At 34.7% G+C, this 14,794-nt stretch overlaps 1 pseudogene; it reads left to right on the top strand.

Moving 5' to 3' along the window:
• Nucleotides 1-8,788: 8,788 nt before the first annotated feature.
• Nucleotides 8,789-12,814, top strand: LOC112015037 (probable serine/threonine-protein kinase PIX13; annotated as a pseudogene).
• Nucleotides 12,815-14,794: the final 1,980 nt, after the last annotated feature.

Here is a 14,794-nt window from a genome sequence, read left to right as displayed (position 1 = left end):
TCTGAATGAGTAGTCGGATTTGGCCTTTTGGAAAGACAACCTTTTCGTCAAACCCTATTAGAGGGGAATCATAGTAGGTCAGGTCCTTGGTAAGGTAGTCAATACCGTACTGGTACCGGTCGTACTGGAATATGTACCGGTATCAAAATATCAACATTTCGTACCGGTTAAATACCGACTGTACCGGCCATATCGGCCAATTTCAAGCCATACTAGCCGATACCGGGTGTACCGGCCGGTATAGAAATTTTTTTTTTTTTTTTTTTTTTTTTTGTTTTTAAGTTTTGTAATTTTTGAATTTTTGTTAGGGTAGAATAATAACTTATTTGCATTAACTTATTAGTATTATTTGTTTTCTTAGTATGCAATGGTAACTTTTAAACTTTCTATTTTTTATATTGTGTTTTTCTTTTTCTTTTAATTGATACTAAAGTCTAAAACTATGAATAATTAGTTATGAATTGAGGAAATGTTTTATGGTAAACTTTTATATTTATTATAATACACACACACACACACACACACACATACACATATATATCATACCGCTGGCCAAACCGGTACAGTCTTTGGTACGATATTGACTCCCTTAGACTCCTCAGACCTCAGCTTCAGTCTCTTATATAGATCAGGATACATGATCTCTGCGCCGCTACCCTGATCCACCAACACTCTTTTCACATCGTACCCACTTATCCTGAGGGTGACCACTAGGGCATCATCATGTGGCTGTAAGGTTTCAATCTTGTCCTTATCCGAAAAACTCAAAGCCTGTTGGACTTCCATTCTACTCCTTTTCGGATCAGGGTATGAGTCATTCGCGGATGGCTGGGCTATAGACATCACCCTGGATGGTTGAGAACCAGTTTTTCCGAAGCTGCAAGAATGATACTGATTGTACCTAAAGGTGGTCTTGTGGAAGCATCTCTCTTAGCCTTGACCTTGCTTGACCACCCTGTCTATTGGGTTAATATAGGAATTTCTTCAATTTTCTCACCTTGACTAATTGCTCCAAGTGGCTCCACAAAGTCCCACAATCTTAAGTAGTGTGTCCCCGCTCCTGGTGGTATTGGCAGTGAAGACTTTGATTGCGCTTTGTGGGGTCTTCTTCCATCTTGTTTGGCCATTGAAAGTGTGACTCATTCTTAATTTTCTCCAGGATCCGGTGTACTGGCTCTCGGAACACGGTATTGACTACTTGAGTAGTAATAGACCCAAAATGCCCCGTGAAATCTCTCTGAGGTCGGTTGTTATTGTATCTATTCGACCTAAAATCCCTTCTATCCTGAGGGACTGCTTTAACTTTCCCCTTTCCTTGTTGTTGGTCCTTCTCGACTCACTTATACTTATTAATACAGTCCATGAGCTGACGCATACTTCTAATCGGTTACCTGGTCAAAGACTTTCTCAGATCATGCTCGGTGGGCAGGCCAACCTTGAAGGTCCTTAAGGCTACATCATCAAATTTCCCATTTATCTCATTGAACACCTCCCAGTACCTATCCGGATACGTTTTCAGGGTCTCCCTCTCTCACATGGTCATGGATAGCAGGAAATCCAAGGGTCGAGAAATTTTACTGCAAGTCACAAAACGAGCCCCAAAGGCCCTAGTAAGCTCCTTGAAAGAGCATATAGAGTCTTCTTTCAGACCGTTGAACCACCTCATCGCCACGGGCCCCGAACTGGATAGGAATACCTTGCACATCAAGGCTTCGTTCTGGGAGAGAATGGCCATTCTCTGGTTGAAGTGGTTGCTGTGCTTCACAGGGTCCATCCTACCATTATACATGGTGAATGTTGGTTTAGTAAACTATCGAGGATGCTTTCTTCCTTCAATTCTATGCATAAACGGTGATTTAGATATCTGGTTAAGAGCCCTACTCATAGCATCATTGCCTCGTCCTTCGTGAGATGGACTCTTACTCCTCCGTCAGTAATGACGGTCCTCATCATACGAAAAAGACCCACTAGGGGTAGTCCTGGACCTGGGCCTGCAGTTACCACCTTCATCATCATCAGAGGAGGGGTCAGAATTTGGGGAGTCTTTCTCCGTTGCTTACGGTGTAGCCTCTTGCGAAGACGGTCAATCTCCAACTGCATGCTTCTGGTATTTTCCTCATGGCAGATATAACTCCCACCTTAAGACTGGCTTCTGCTAGTATGCGTGGTGTGCACACTAACCTTGCGGTCCCTCCTTTGCTTAAGGTTGAGGAACTGGTCCTGGCTTTGGGAGCCAATAGACTCCTTCCGGTCTTGGCTTAATCCTACCATGGTTGGACGTTGAACTCACTATAGCTCAAGCTTTCCAACAGACGACGCTAATTGCAAGGGCAACGTTTTGGTTCCTAAGCCCAGAAGGAAGAAGGATTTAGGCCCGAAGAGCCCAACACAATAAATTTGTATAGAGTGGGCTTAAAAGCTAGGCTTTAATGGGTCACGCAACATGCATAGTGGGTTAAAGATATGAAGAAAGTGAAGAAAGACATGTTCTAAGCAAGAAAGTCCTTCCTCGATGAAGTCCGAGGAGTGTGATTCTTGGCTATAGTTCTTTTAGACTTGAATACAATCTCAGTTCTTGTTGCTACAGTGCGTTCTTTACAATTTTTCTTATCCCCTCTCCCTGGAGGATCTCTTACATTATATAGCTCCCTTGGATGATCCTGGCCCCCATTTGTTGATCGTCAAGGTCACTACTTGAGTGCTTGTCCCATCAGACACCTTCCAAGCTCCTTGTGAGTTGGGCCAGCCAAGGTAGCATTGTTCAAGGTCTTATTCACATAAATGCAGCTAAGAGATTTGGTGGGATGCATTAAATGTAGTGGTAGCGACCATTCCTTCAGTCATGTTAGGGCTAACATCCTCCTCAAAACTCTTTCTCTATTGTATGACCTCTTCTGGTAACATGCCACTGACGTAGCCTTATTGTCTGAGCGTGTGACCTCCTTGGCGCGATAATGGCCTCCTCGGCCATGGGTATGACACATGGTGCAAATAACTTATTTAAATTCTTGTACCCCACACAATACAATGCATTGATTTATGAAAAGGGAACTTGAATTTTTTTTTTTTTTTTAAATTTCAAAATTGTTTATGTTTGAATCAATACTAATTGTCACAATGATGTCCCTTTCAATGAATAATATCATAGCGTTCATCAAAAACTTATCTTACTTTTTGTTGCAAAGCTCAGTTTTGGTGATATTCATAGTTGAAAATGCTAGCTTCGTAGTTGTAGTAGAAACTAGAAGAGTAAGTATAAGTATAACCACTCTACAAACAAGTGAGTAGTATTCTAATTTTCTAGTTCTCACCATCCACTCAACAAGTATGACCACTCTAGTTCTATTTAAAATTTTCTGAAGAACTGGGTTGTTTGTTTTGGGTAAAATTAGTTGATTGAATTTAATTTTTTTAGCTTTGCTATTGGTAATTTTTGCTGTTGGGTTAATTTTTTTGGGGCTTATTAATTTTGTTTTAGATTTTAAATCTATAAATTTTTTATGGCCTTTAAACTGATTAATAATATTGTTATGCGGCTAAGTTGTAATTTTATTGAACCTAAAATTAATATCTATATATAATAATACTTATTAAAAAAGGGGGGGGGGTGGGGAGGGGGCGGCTAGGAATAGCTCCATCCCTTGGTGCAGTCTAGTTTGGGAATTTAATAAAGTCTGGTGATATAAAAATGTTGAGTTTGAGTTACACCTAGGGTAACTTTAAGATATATTACACAACTCAATATTTCTTTATGAAATTAATATTTCAAAAATCTAATCATTATTCTCTATATTCTTAACACGCATATCCAATTTCTATGCTAATCTAATGCTATTTATTATTCGATCTGGAAACCAATCTTTTATGCACAATTTTCAATATAAAAAATTGACATTTAGACACTAGATTGATGACATATATAGTTATTGATCTCAGATCATTTTGAAATTTTAAATTCATGTAGAGTGTACCAAAAAAAAAAAAAAAAAAAAATTCTAATCTAACAGTAGATTTGTTGAAATTTGCTCCCAATAAAAAGCTATTAAGTGGTATAATAATGCTTAAAGTTACATTAGATATAACTTAAATCTAACCCGATATAAAATATTTCATAATTTTTAGGTGATATATTGTGATTAGTGTATAATAAAAAATATTAATGATGAATATATGTAAAAGTAATATTACTTTAATCTTAATAAGTAGCAAAAAATTTGAAGGAACTGTAGCATCATTCTGAAAATTTTTGTTTATTGAACTTGAAACTTCTATAGTTTGCCTCACGTCCTATGAGAAGGAATTATGCAAAAATTTTATTCAATTCTACGAGAAAGCACCAAATTCAATCCTTTTCTTTTCCTGAATGCCAAGTTGATGATATGATAAAGAGATTTCAATATGCCTTGGGCTTCAAGTTAGCCTGACTTGGACATTTCAACTGTCACTGAAGAGACCTTGTTTCCCTTCTAAATGCAAGTTCAATGACAAAGCTACACATTCAGCTTCCAGATAGTTTTTCTAGTCTATGTTGGGAAATTACCTATGATCGATGTTTTTTCTTTTCTAAATTATTTAGCCATTTGGTTTGAATATTTTGCCTTCTTGCTAGCCTGTCAGAAGACTCAGAACGATAATTTTTTTTTTCGTCTATTTTTTGTGCAAAGAAAAAGAACGATAATTGGTAATGCTTGACAGCTTGAGGACTATATTTCTTCGGTGACCTTTCCATTTGTCCACTAAATTGACAATTGATAAAGCAAATGCACACATGACACAACTATAAGGTCAACACCCTGTGTACAAATATGCGGTTTTCTTTATCTTTCGTGCTGGTTTCAATGCTTGATCATGGCAATGGTTTATTAATTTCAGCCTTTTCAATCCTATCAGTGAAATCATGAGTTCATTGATTGATCTATGCATCTCGAGTCCTCGACAAAGTACCTTTTCTTCAAGGTAATGTGCCTCAGAATTGGTAAGATGTAGCAATGCAGCAATATGTTCTTTTCCTAATATATATACATACTTACCCAAAAAAAAAAAAAACACAGATGGTGAAATTTAACATGTTTAGGTGATGAGGATGTTCCCAACTTTCCTTTCCTTTTCATCATTCCTAAAATTTGCAAACAAATGCAAAAGCTGACTGATTCCACTATTGGAAATACAGTTGGATAGTGAAATGTCGCCAAAATTGACAAATTTGGAACTAAATCGGTTAGTCCCTTGAGAAGTAGTGGGTACAGTACGTAATTGTACCCTTTCCTTTTATGAAGTTCACAAAGAAAAGGTCATCTTTGGTTCATCCCACTATCAGTAGCATTATAAGAATTTTTCTTGATTCTTATATAGGCCTCTTTCTTACGTAAATGTATACACATAAATAGATATTGTTGACCAAGAATTTTATAATTTAATTAATAACTTTTGATGTTTCAATTGACACGTTCGGGAATTCAAATTCTCAATATTCCTTCAATTATTGAACTACTAAAAAAAAGCACATTGTTCTTGCAGAACTAGATTATTAATAAGGTTGAAACCTGGGAATCGGAGGGCTTGAGTCTTTAACAAATGTGTTCTATCGAGCTTCAAGTAGACTGGGTCCAGCACCCAAGTTAGATAAATATTAAAGCCAGTGGGGTATCCATCTATTTATTTTTTTCATTTTCTCTTTGCATTGGTAGATATATAACAGTGAGCCAGACCACTACAGCTAACATTCATTTGGGTACTTACTAGGATAGAGGCCTCTCTAAGCTTAGAATTCACATGTTCGTCACACTAGCTGCTAGGTGGCAGGTGCCATCTGGATCTCCGTTCTCATAAAGCTATAAATTTAATATTTTATAATGTTTTTCATTACTGATGAAATAGTGTTTGTAATCTATTCATAATAAAAGTGGTATCAATGTAAACCGTTTAAAAGTGACGTTATTTGAATCAAAATTTGTCACGATATCAATATGTGAAAAAGTTTTGCGAAGCTCATGCATCAAAAGATACTATGATACTGACATAAGAGAAAGAGCTTTTGTCTTTGCAAGTAGGGTCGAGTTGGTGAAAAACACTGCAAGACTAGAAGCTAAATAAAATAAATGATATTCATCAAACTGATCAAAGTCAGTGAAACCGTGTATGAAGGTTTTGAAGTTCCACAGAGGACTTCGGATCTGGACTGGCCACGTATGTCGTTATCAATTATTTATCACGTTTCCACTACTTAAGCAGAGACGAAAAGAGAGTGATTGTGTGACTGTGTTTTTTTAATTAATTATTTCTTTTATGAATGGTAAACCCTTTTTTTTTTTTAAAGAAAAAAAAAAGACCAGCTTAGATAAAGAGTACTGGAAATCTGGTCCATCTGGATGGCCGCTGATTTTTTTTTTTTTTTTTTTTTTTTTCCCCCCTCCTTTTGAATCAGATGTTGATACTGTCAAGGTTTAAAGAACTAGCCTCTAGTGAATCTAATAACAGCTAGTATGGAATTAAAAGATGATCAAGCAATAACAGGACATATAGGGTTTGATAAATTCACCGTCTGAAGAGACGATTTTGAGTATAAATCAATATAACTGTTTATAAATGCAACTTTGATTGCTACAACATTTCTTTTCTCTATTTTTCCCTATCCCTTTCTCATGGGAAGTCTTTCACATTATATAGTTCCTTTTAGACTATCTTGATCCTACACTTGTTAATCATCTAAGCCTTCACTTGAGTGCATGTTCCATTAAACATCCTCTTTGGCTTTCTGTGAGTTGTGGTAGCTGAGACTGCACTGTTCAGGAGCTTTCTCCACATAAATGCGGCCAGAAAAGTAGCTACATTGCATTTAATGCGGTGGTAGCAGTTTCTCATTTAGATATTTCTGAGTTCTTATCACTCCTATACATGCATGAAGCTCATCCTTATCGTGGAAACCTCCTGGAAGGTCACCTAGATTGCTGAGATACATATTTGAACGGTATTTATCACATCCGAGGAGTAGTTCCCCCTCAGGCTGGCCTCCATCCGCTCCTTCCTTCTATGACTCTAAACTTGGGATCTCTCTCGATTATTTACCCCTCCTCGGACATGCCCACGTCCTCAGATAAGACTCAAGGCCCAATATACAAATTTGGGCCTTTATCCCTACAAAGGATATTTTTTAATATAATATAAAAAGAATAAAGCTTCTTTCATTATCAAAGTTATCATGCACAATTAGCATATTTTGTTCAGGACAAAATTTCAGTATCTTTGAACACAATTTTACAACTTTTTAAAATTTGCTATCTTAGAAATTATGTTTTCACGATTTCAAAACTATAATACATTCCTAAATATTTGAGTTCTGTACTTCTACAAATACTTTAAAAAAAAAATTTTTTTTGTTTTTTTCGCAAAAGATCTGATGTTATTTGGTACTTGGTAGTAAATTGTGCTGTGGTTCATGTGGATTTGGTACTCCCTAACCAATACAAATAAAGTACTAAATTATTCTGGGTTTATGAACTCCTTGAAATTGATTTTCAATAAGAAATAGATTATTTTGTTAGAGATAACAAGATAGTCCTCATTGTTCTATGCCTACGGTTAGAATTTGAAACCCTACCTCCCCTTTCCCTCACAATCTACCTAAAAAAAATCTCCAAAATCAGATTGATGAACTTACATTCAATGTGCGGTATTTCCGTTTTCCTGACCAAAACCAACTACGAAGGGTAAAAATCTCACAGGTGAGCTTAAACGTAGGTAATAGTTATGGAATATAATTAAAGGTTTTTAATAAATACCAAAACTATAAAATGTTATTCATTAAATTAAATTTGACTTTGAGAGGTTGATTCATAAAATTGGAAAGCACCAACGATTGCTTAAATCATGCAAATTTTTTTAAAAAAATGTTATAGTTTAGTAAAAAATTACCTTTTATTCTAAAAAGAAAAGAAAATCATGGACGTACCATGGTATCCTTATATTAAAATTTAGATAGATCCTTTGCAGAATAAGAGATTAATTAGTGCCCTAAGGACACTAATTAATAATCCATTTAAAGAAAGTTTTTATGGGAAATAAAAAAAAAATAATTAATATTTTGACAGCTTTTTTCATTTCCCATAAAAGTGTTATCAAAACTTTCCTAAAATGGATTATTAATGAGTGTCGTAAAGACACTCGTTAGCATGACCCATATCTCTCCATATACATCTAACAATTATAAAAATAAAAAATCATAAAAAATAATACATATCTCTCTTAAATTTAAAAATAACAAATTTTAAGGAGATATAATTGTTTGTGTAAAATATTTCCTAAAATAAATGTTAAGTTTCATTCTAATGTTATAATTCACAATCAAACTAATGAATAGGTTTAATTATTACATTACAACATACTTTATTACTAGTAATAAATATTACAATTTTTGTCGTAATCCTCATTCAGTGTACCAAACGTACCCATAGTTGTAATATATTGTAAATCTCTCGACTCGAACCTTTTGTCTCTTAGACCCTCAAGCACTTGTGAACGAGAATGCGTCAATTAAGTTGCAAGACTCTTAGTAATGTTAAACACTTTAACTCACACAAATGGCTATAAAATGAAAATTTACTTTAATTTTAATAGGGTCTCGTTGACTACCATTTTACTGCAAAAATAGGGTCAACCATTTTACTTCATAAATAGCTGCAACCATAAGTAGAATGGTTAAGACTTGAGAATAGAAACTAACACATGCCTATATTATATAAATTGGACCAACCATAAAATAACACAACATATGGTGGATTCCTAGTAGGAAGCAGAAACTGAGACGGAAAAGGTCTCATCAAACAAAGAGAAGGCCTCCTCCATCGTCTCCACAAGAATTTCAAGTCCACTTTTCCAATTGTCTCCAACATATCTCCCTTTTATCTTGCTAGCTTCCACCTTTTGATAGTCTATTAGCATTATTAGCAAGCCTGTTGACCTCAAACAAAATCATAGGTTGACATGGGTCTTCGCTTGGGATCTCTAGCTTATGATACAGAAGATACTACAACCTCAACAGCTACTTCATGTACAATTCCACAGTAGCTATTAATTACATGTTCATCACCTGGGTTCTTTTTATTTTTAATATTTATTATGTTCTTTTTATTTCTACTGATTATTAGATTTTTTTTTTTTAATTTTTTTTTCAATTTTATAGTGACACCTTCTAGTAAGATCACACATTTTCCAGGCAGCAGCAGCGCCAGGAGTCAATTTTCAGAGGAAGCAAGTAGAATAAGCATGGATAATTCATATCCTGATGGGAAAATCTTAGAGGCACCCAAATTGAAAGAATTCAGTTTCACAGATTTGAAGACTGCCACTAAGAATTTCAAGTCAGATTTTGTGTTGGGTGAGGGAGACTTTGGCAAAGTTTTCAAGGGTTGGGTGGATGAGAAGACCCTTGCACCCTCTAAGGCTGGTACTTGAATGGCAGTTGCTATCAAGAAATTGGATTCAACAAGTTTGCAAGGTCTTCAAGAGTGGCAGGTATTAATTTCAACTGCGAATTTCATTTACAAAGTCTCTATTAAGCATTTATTAATTGATTTTTTTTAAAAAATTCAATTGATACCGTTGAGCTACAAAGTTTTTGGTACTATGATCTTGATTAGTTTTATTTCTATATTTTGCTGCAGGCAGTCAAAATTATTTTTCATGCTCTTTCATTTTTATGAACTAACTAGTTGCAAACCTATGCCACACAACGCGGGGGAATGAATAATTATTTTGTATTGTAATATAATATATAATTTTTTTCTCTAAAATTTGTTGAAAATAATTTGTTCTCCCTAAAAATGATAAAAATTAAACAATTTCTATTCAGTCCTATTAGGTCTACTTCAGTCCCATTCGGTCCAATTAGGTCTCTAATTTAATTTGGTTCCAATTCTTTACAAGTTACATTAATTTTGATATGCGCAAGCAAAGTCTGTATGAGACAATTAGGTTTGTGTTTGGAACCCAATTAATCACAACAAATGAGAGATAGAAGTTCTACTAATCCTTAAGGACATGCAATCTTCTAATCCTTGGGATACCAAGCAATAATTGAGATAAATCAGTATTTTGAAGTCATTATTAAAGTTTAGTAGTTTGTAATACGTGTTTTAAAGTGCACATATACTGAAGATCAGCTTGATGCCTTTGAGTGAACTAATAATCCATTTGTGACTTTAATTTCTTTCAACTGCTCAATTGTCACTTTGTAAAACAAATGCATAAACAGGCTACATTATATGGTGGGAACCATATTGTGTGTACTTTAGAAAGTTAAGACATTTCTTGTGTTGTGATATAGAAAATGACATTTAAAATTCGGTTTACAACCCTAATAGTGTATGGTTTAGACCTCTAGATTTATGCTTAACCAGTTTTCTTATTTGAAATGGATCCATTTCATGAATCAGATTTAATATTACAAATTTAAAGATGTATCCAGTGTTGTGTTATTAAAATTTTGAATGACGTGCCTTTGTACACTGTTTAACCTAGGAGATTAAATCTTGAGCATGAAATGGAGAGGATCATGTTCCTCAAATATAACCATTCTACTGATACTAATAGTGTTTTTCCATTTCAATTTGATTGTGCAGTCGAAAGTAAATTTTCTAGGAAGACTATCTCACCCCAACCTGATCAGGCTATTGGGATACTGTTCGAAGGATAAAGAGCTGCTTCTTGTGTATGAGTTCATGTTGAAGGGAAGCTTGGAGAATCATCTTTTTAGAAGTAAGAATCTGAGAAGAAAATTGAAATTCTTGATCATGAATTAGTTGTGTTAACTTAAGGAGTTTTATTTATTATTCAGCAAATAAAATAAAAACTAAAGGAGTTTTTTGGTTGAGCAGGGAACCCTATTATTGAACCAATTTCTTGGGACATAAGACTCAAAATACTTATTGGAGCAGCTTGGGGCCTGGCTTTCTTACATATTTCAGAAAATAAAGTCATATACAGAGATTTTAAGGCCTCACATATACTGCTTGATGGAGTTTGTCTTTCTTGACCCATATCTTCTTCTTAGTTACTTCTAGTTTTAGCATAATGCTCCAATTTGTTCTTGAGAGTATAAGAACTAAAGAGTGTGTTTGGATGCAATTTTTGGCTGGCAACTTATTTACTTTTTTGTTGAAAATTGGTTTAAGTATAGCGATACCTAGAAATAGTGTTGTACATAAATAATTAAGCTAAAAAACTAAAAGAAATGTCGATGCCAAACATATAAACTCATAACTACATAGGAAGGTAGCTTATTCCAAATATCGTTTTGTTTCCTTTAATGTTTATAAATGTCTCCATTTTGCTTTGTTTGATTAATGAGACATAAATGTAGTTTGAGGTTGGAGCATAGAATCAAATAGAGCACTAGTATTCTAGACATGAAAACTGGTTGAAGAAACTCACTTGATTATCACCCACCCTCACTCACAAATAGATCAAATCTCTTTTATAGCAAAACTCAGGTGCTGCTTTCCAAGATATAGGAATATAAACTCATCACCTATCTTGCATAGATATTTTAACAACATTGCATACATGATAGTGATATATTCCACTTTTTTGTTTCTTCTCCTATAGAATTACAATGCAAAAATCTCAGATTTTGGCTTGGCAAAATTAGGGCCTTCTGGTGGCGACTCACATATGACAACCAGGGTTATGGGCACATATGGTTATGCTGCTCCTGAATATATCGCAACAGGTAATGCCGCCTCTAACAAATTTTATATATGAATTCTGAAGTCCTGCAATTTACTTAGTCGGGAGCAGCAATGAAATCTTTGTAGTTTTATGTTTGAGATCAAGTATTTCTAAAAACATCCTAGTCGTGTTTAAAAAAAAAAAAAAAAAAATTGAATGAATACGTTTTAAATGAAACAAAAAGAAATTTGGGCCTTAAACTTCTCTAGCTTCCTTAGAAATAACACTGCTTGGGAGCTCTAAGAAGTTTGAAAGAATCAAACTTGTTACAACAAAAAAATCCACTTAGCTAAATTGTGGGCAACAAATTAGCTTCTTTTCTAACCATAGACATCCTAGCCATTTAAGTGTGCGAGGAATGATTATAGCAAGTGGATTGATAAAGGATACAAGAGAGCTTAAAAATTCAAATGAATGCTTAATAATATGGTCATTTGAAAAGATAATTATGCCATAATTTAAAAAATGGCAGTCTACCAATGCTTGTTATCAAGGAAATCTGCTAACACGCTTGCCATTGTATCATTCTTCAACAGGTCATTTGTATGTAAAGAGTGATGTCTATGGTTTTGGAGTGGTGCTGCTCGAAATGCTAACCGGCTTGCGAGCAATTGATGAAAAAAGGCCTAGAGGGCAGCAAAATCTGGCTGAGTGGCTCAAGCCATCTCTCTCTAGTAAAAGAAAGTTGAAGAGCATTATGGATATACGGATGGAAGGCCAATATTCAACTAAGGCAGCATTACAAGCAGGACAACTCTCTCTAAAATGCCTAGAATCAGATCCTAAAAACCGGCCTGCCATGAAAGAAGTGGTGGAGGCATTGGAAGGGCTTGAAGCAATCAAGGAAAAATCATAGGATTGTATCATAATAATGAAGGAAATAACAGATTATTGTTAGAAGAGAAGACTGAAGAAAGCAAAGTTTCTTGTAAAATGAAGAAGAAGTAGCAGTGAATGACTGTAGCTTTCTATCATTACATTGAAACTACATGTAGCTTAGCTGCTAGTAATAGTTAGTTTTAATAGTCACGTGTTTTACTTAAGAAGTTAGTTTTGTTAGTTTTCAGTGGTTGGTTAGTTTTTCTTGATTTCTGTATAAGTACAGATAGTGTATGTATTATTATCAATAACAGGATCATTTTTCTCCAAATCTCTCTCTTTTAGTTTTGATATGGTATCAAAGTGAAATATCTAGAAGCTTCTAGGTTTTTCTTTTCTTTTCTTTCTCATTCTCATTCTCATTCTCAGAAGCTCGAACCTCTTCTATGGCTACTGCTGCTACAATCAATGTTTCAAGTTCTCAATCTCTTTCACATATACAAGATTCTTCTATGTGACCCTCTGTTCTTGCATAATGGAGAAAATCCTGGAGTTGTTCTTGTTTCTCAGCCTTTGATTGGAGAAAATTATCTAGCATGAGCTTGCTCAATAAGGAAAGCTTTGATTACAAAGAATAAATTAGGGTTCATCGATGGTTCTCTCACTTTGTCTTCTTCTCTAGTAAAGACACCTTCAACTTTTCAAGCTTGGATTCGTTGTAATAACATGGTTGGCACATGGATCATCAACTCGGTTTCACCCAAAATTCAAGCTTGTATCATATACAAAGATACAACTTTGGACATTTGGAATGATTTGAAAGAAAGATTTTCTTGGGGCAATGGACCAAGAATTTTCAATCTACAAAAAGAAATAACAGAGATTACACAAGGTGAACTCTCTTTCACTGATTTCTTTACTCAATTGAAGGTTTTGTGGGATCAATTACAAAATTATAGCCATTTTCCTATGTGCACTTGTGGTAAATGTGTTTGTAGTGTGAATCCAAAACTCACTGATCAGCAAGTAAGAGAATCAGTAATGAAGTTTCTTATGGGTCTCAATGAATCTTTTGCCTAAGTCAAGGCTCAAATCTTGTTAATGGATCTACTTCCATTTATAAATAAGGTGTATTCCATATTGATTCAGGAAAAAATGCAAAAGGGTGTTGGTCATGGATTTGGTTTTAGGGTTGAATCAACTGCTTTGGCTACAAAAGGTCAATCTTTACTCCTAATTCTGGGCAAAACTTTACTACTAAATGTAAAGAAAGATCTGCTAATTCTAGGTAAAACTTTAATGCTAACAGTAAAGGAAGACCACAGTGTACACATTGTGGAAAATTGGGCACACAGCTAATAAATGCTATAAGTTTCATGTGTTTCCACCAAGTTCAAAGGAAAGGGTGCAATGACTCATTAGGTTTCTTCTTATAATCTAGCTCAAGAAACAAGTAGTTTTGCAGTCCAAAATCCTTTTTCCTTCACACTAGACCAATATCATTAGCTACTAGCATTAATCGATGCTCACATCTCTTCAGCAAGTCTAAACTTTCAAGGGAATGAATCTCACATGGCTAATAATGTAATTTCATCCACATTGCCATCCAATATAGTTGTAGGTATCTCTCCTTATCCTTCAAATATAAATCATTTTGTTTTTTGCAAAGATTATCAACAAAAATGCTTTTGGGGCTAATACATGGGTCATAGATACTGGAGCTACTAACCACATTGTATGTTCTATGAGTTTCTTAACTAATATTACTGCTATTGTTTAATATGTGGTTGAATTGCCTAATGGGGAAACAACTAAAGTAACATACACAAACACATAGGCACAGTCACTTTATCATCTCAATTAACCCTCACAAATGTTCTATGTTTGCCTTCTTTTTCCTTTAATCTTTTGTCTGTTAGCACCATTACAAAGTCATAACCATGTTGCCTTGTCTTTCTTTCTTCTTACTGCTTTATATAGGACCTTATTTGCTGGAAAACAATTGGAGTGGGCCAAGTTCTTGATGGCTTGTACTTTTTGCAAAATTCCAATTTGTCTCAAGAAAAATCTTTTTCTTAATGTCTCCAGTTCTAGTTCCAGTTCTCATCAAAATTTGTCTTTCCTATAGCATTCAAGATTAAAGCATCCATTTGATGTTAAACTTCAATCTTAAGATCATATTTTACCTTCTTTACAAAATTGTTATAATAAAGATTGTGTTGTCTGTCCTTTGCCCAAACAAAAGAGATTA

Source organism: Quercus suber, unplaced genomic scaffold (genome assembly GCF_002906115.3).
Source record: "Quercus suber isolate HL8 unplaced genomic scaffold, Cork oak 2.0 scaffold_67, whole genome shotgun sequence".
Classification (NCBI taxonomy): domain Eukaryota; kingdom Viridiplantae; phylum Streptophyta; class Magnoliopsida; order Fagales; family Fagaceae; genus Quercus; species Quercus suber.
This window is presented reverse-complemented; position numbering and strand designations above follow the sequence as displayed.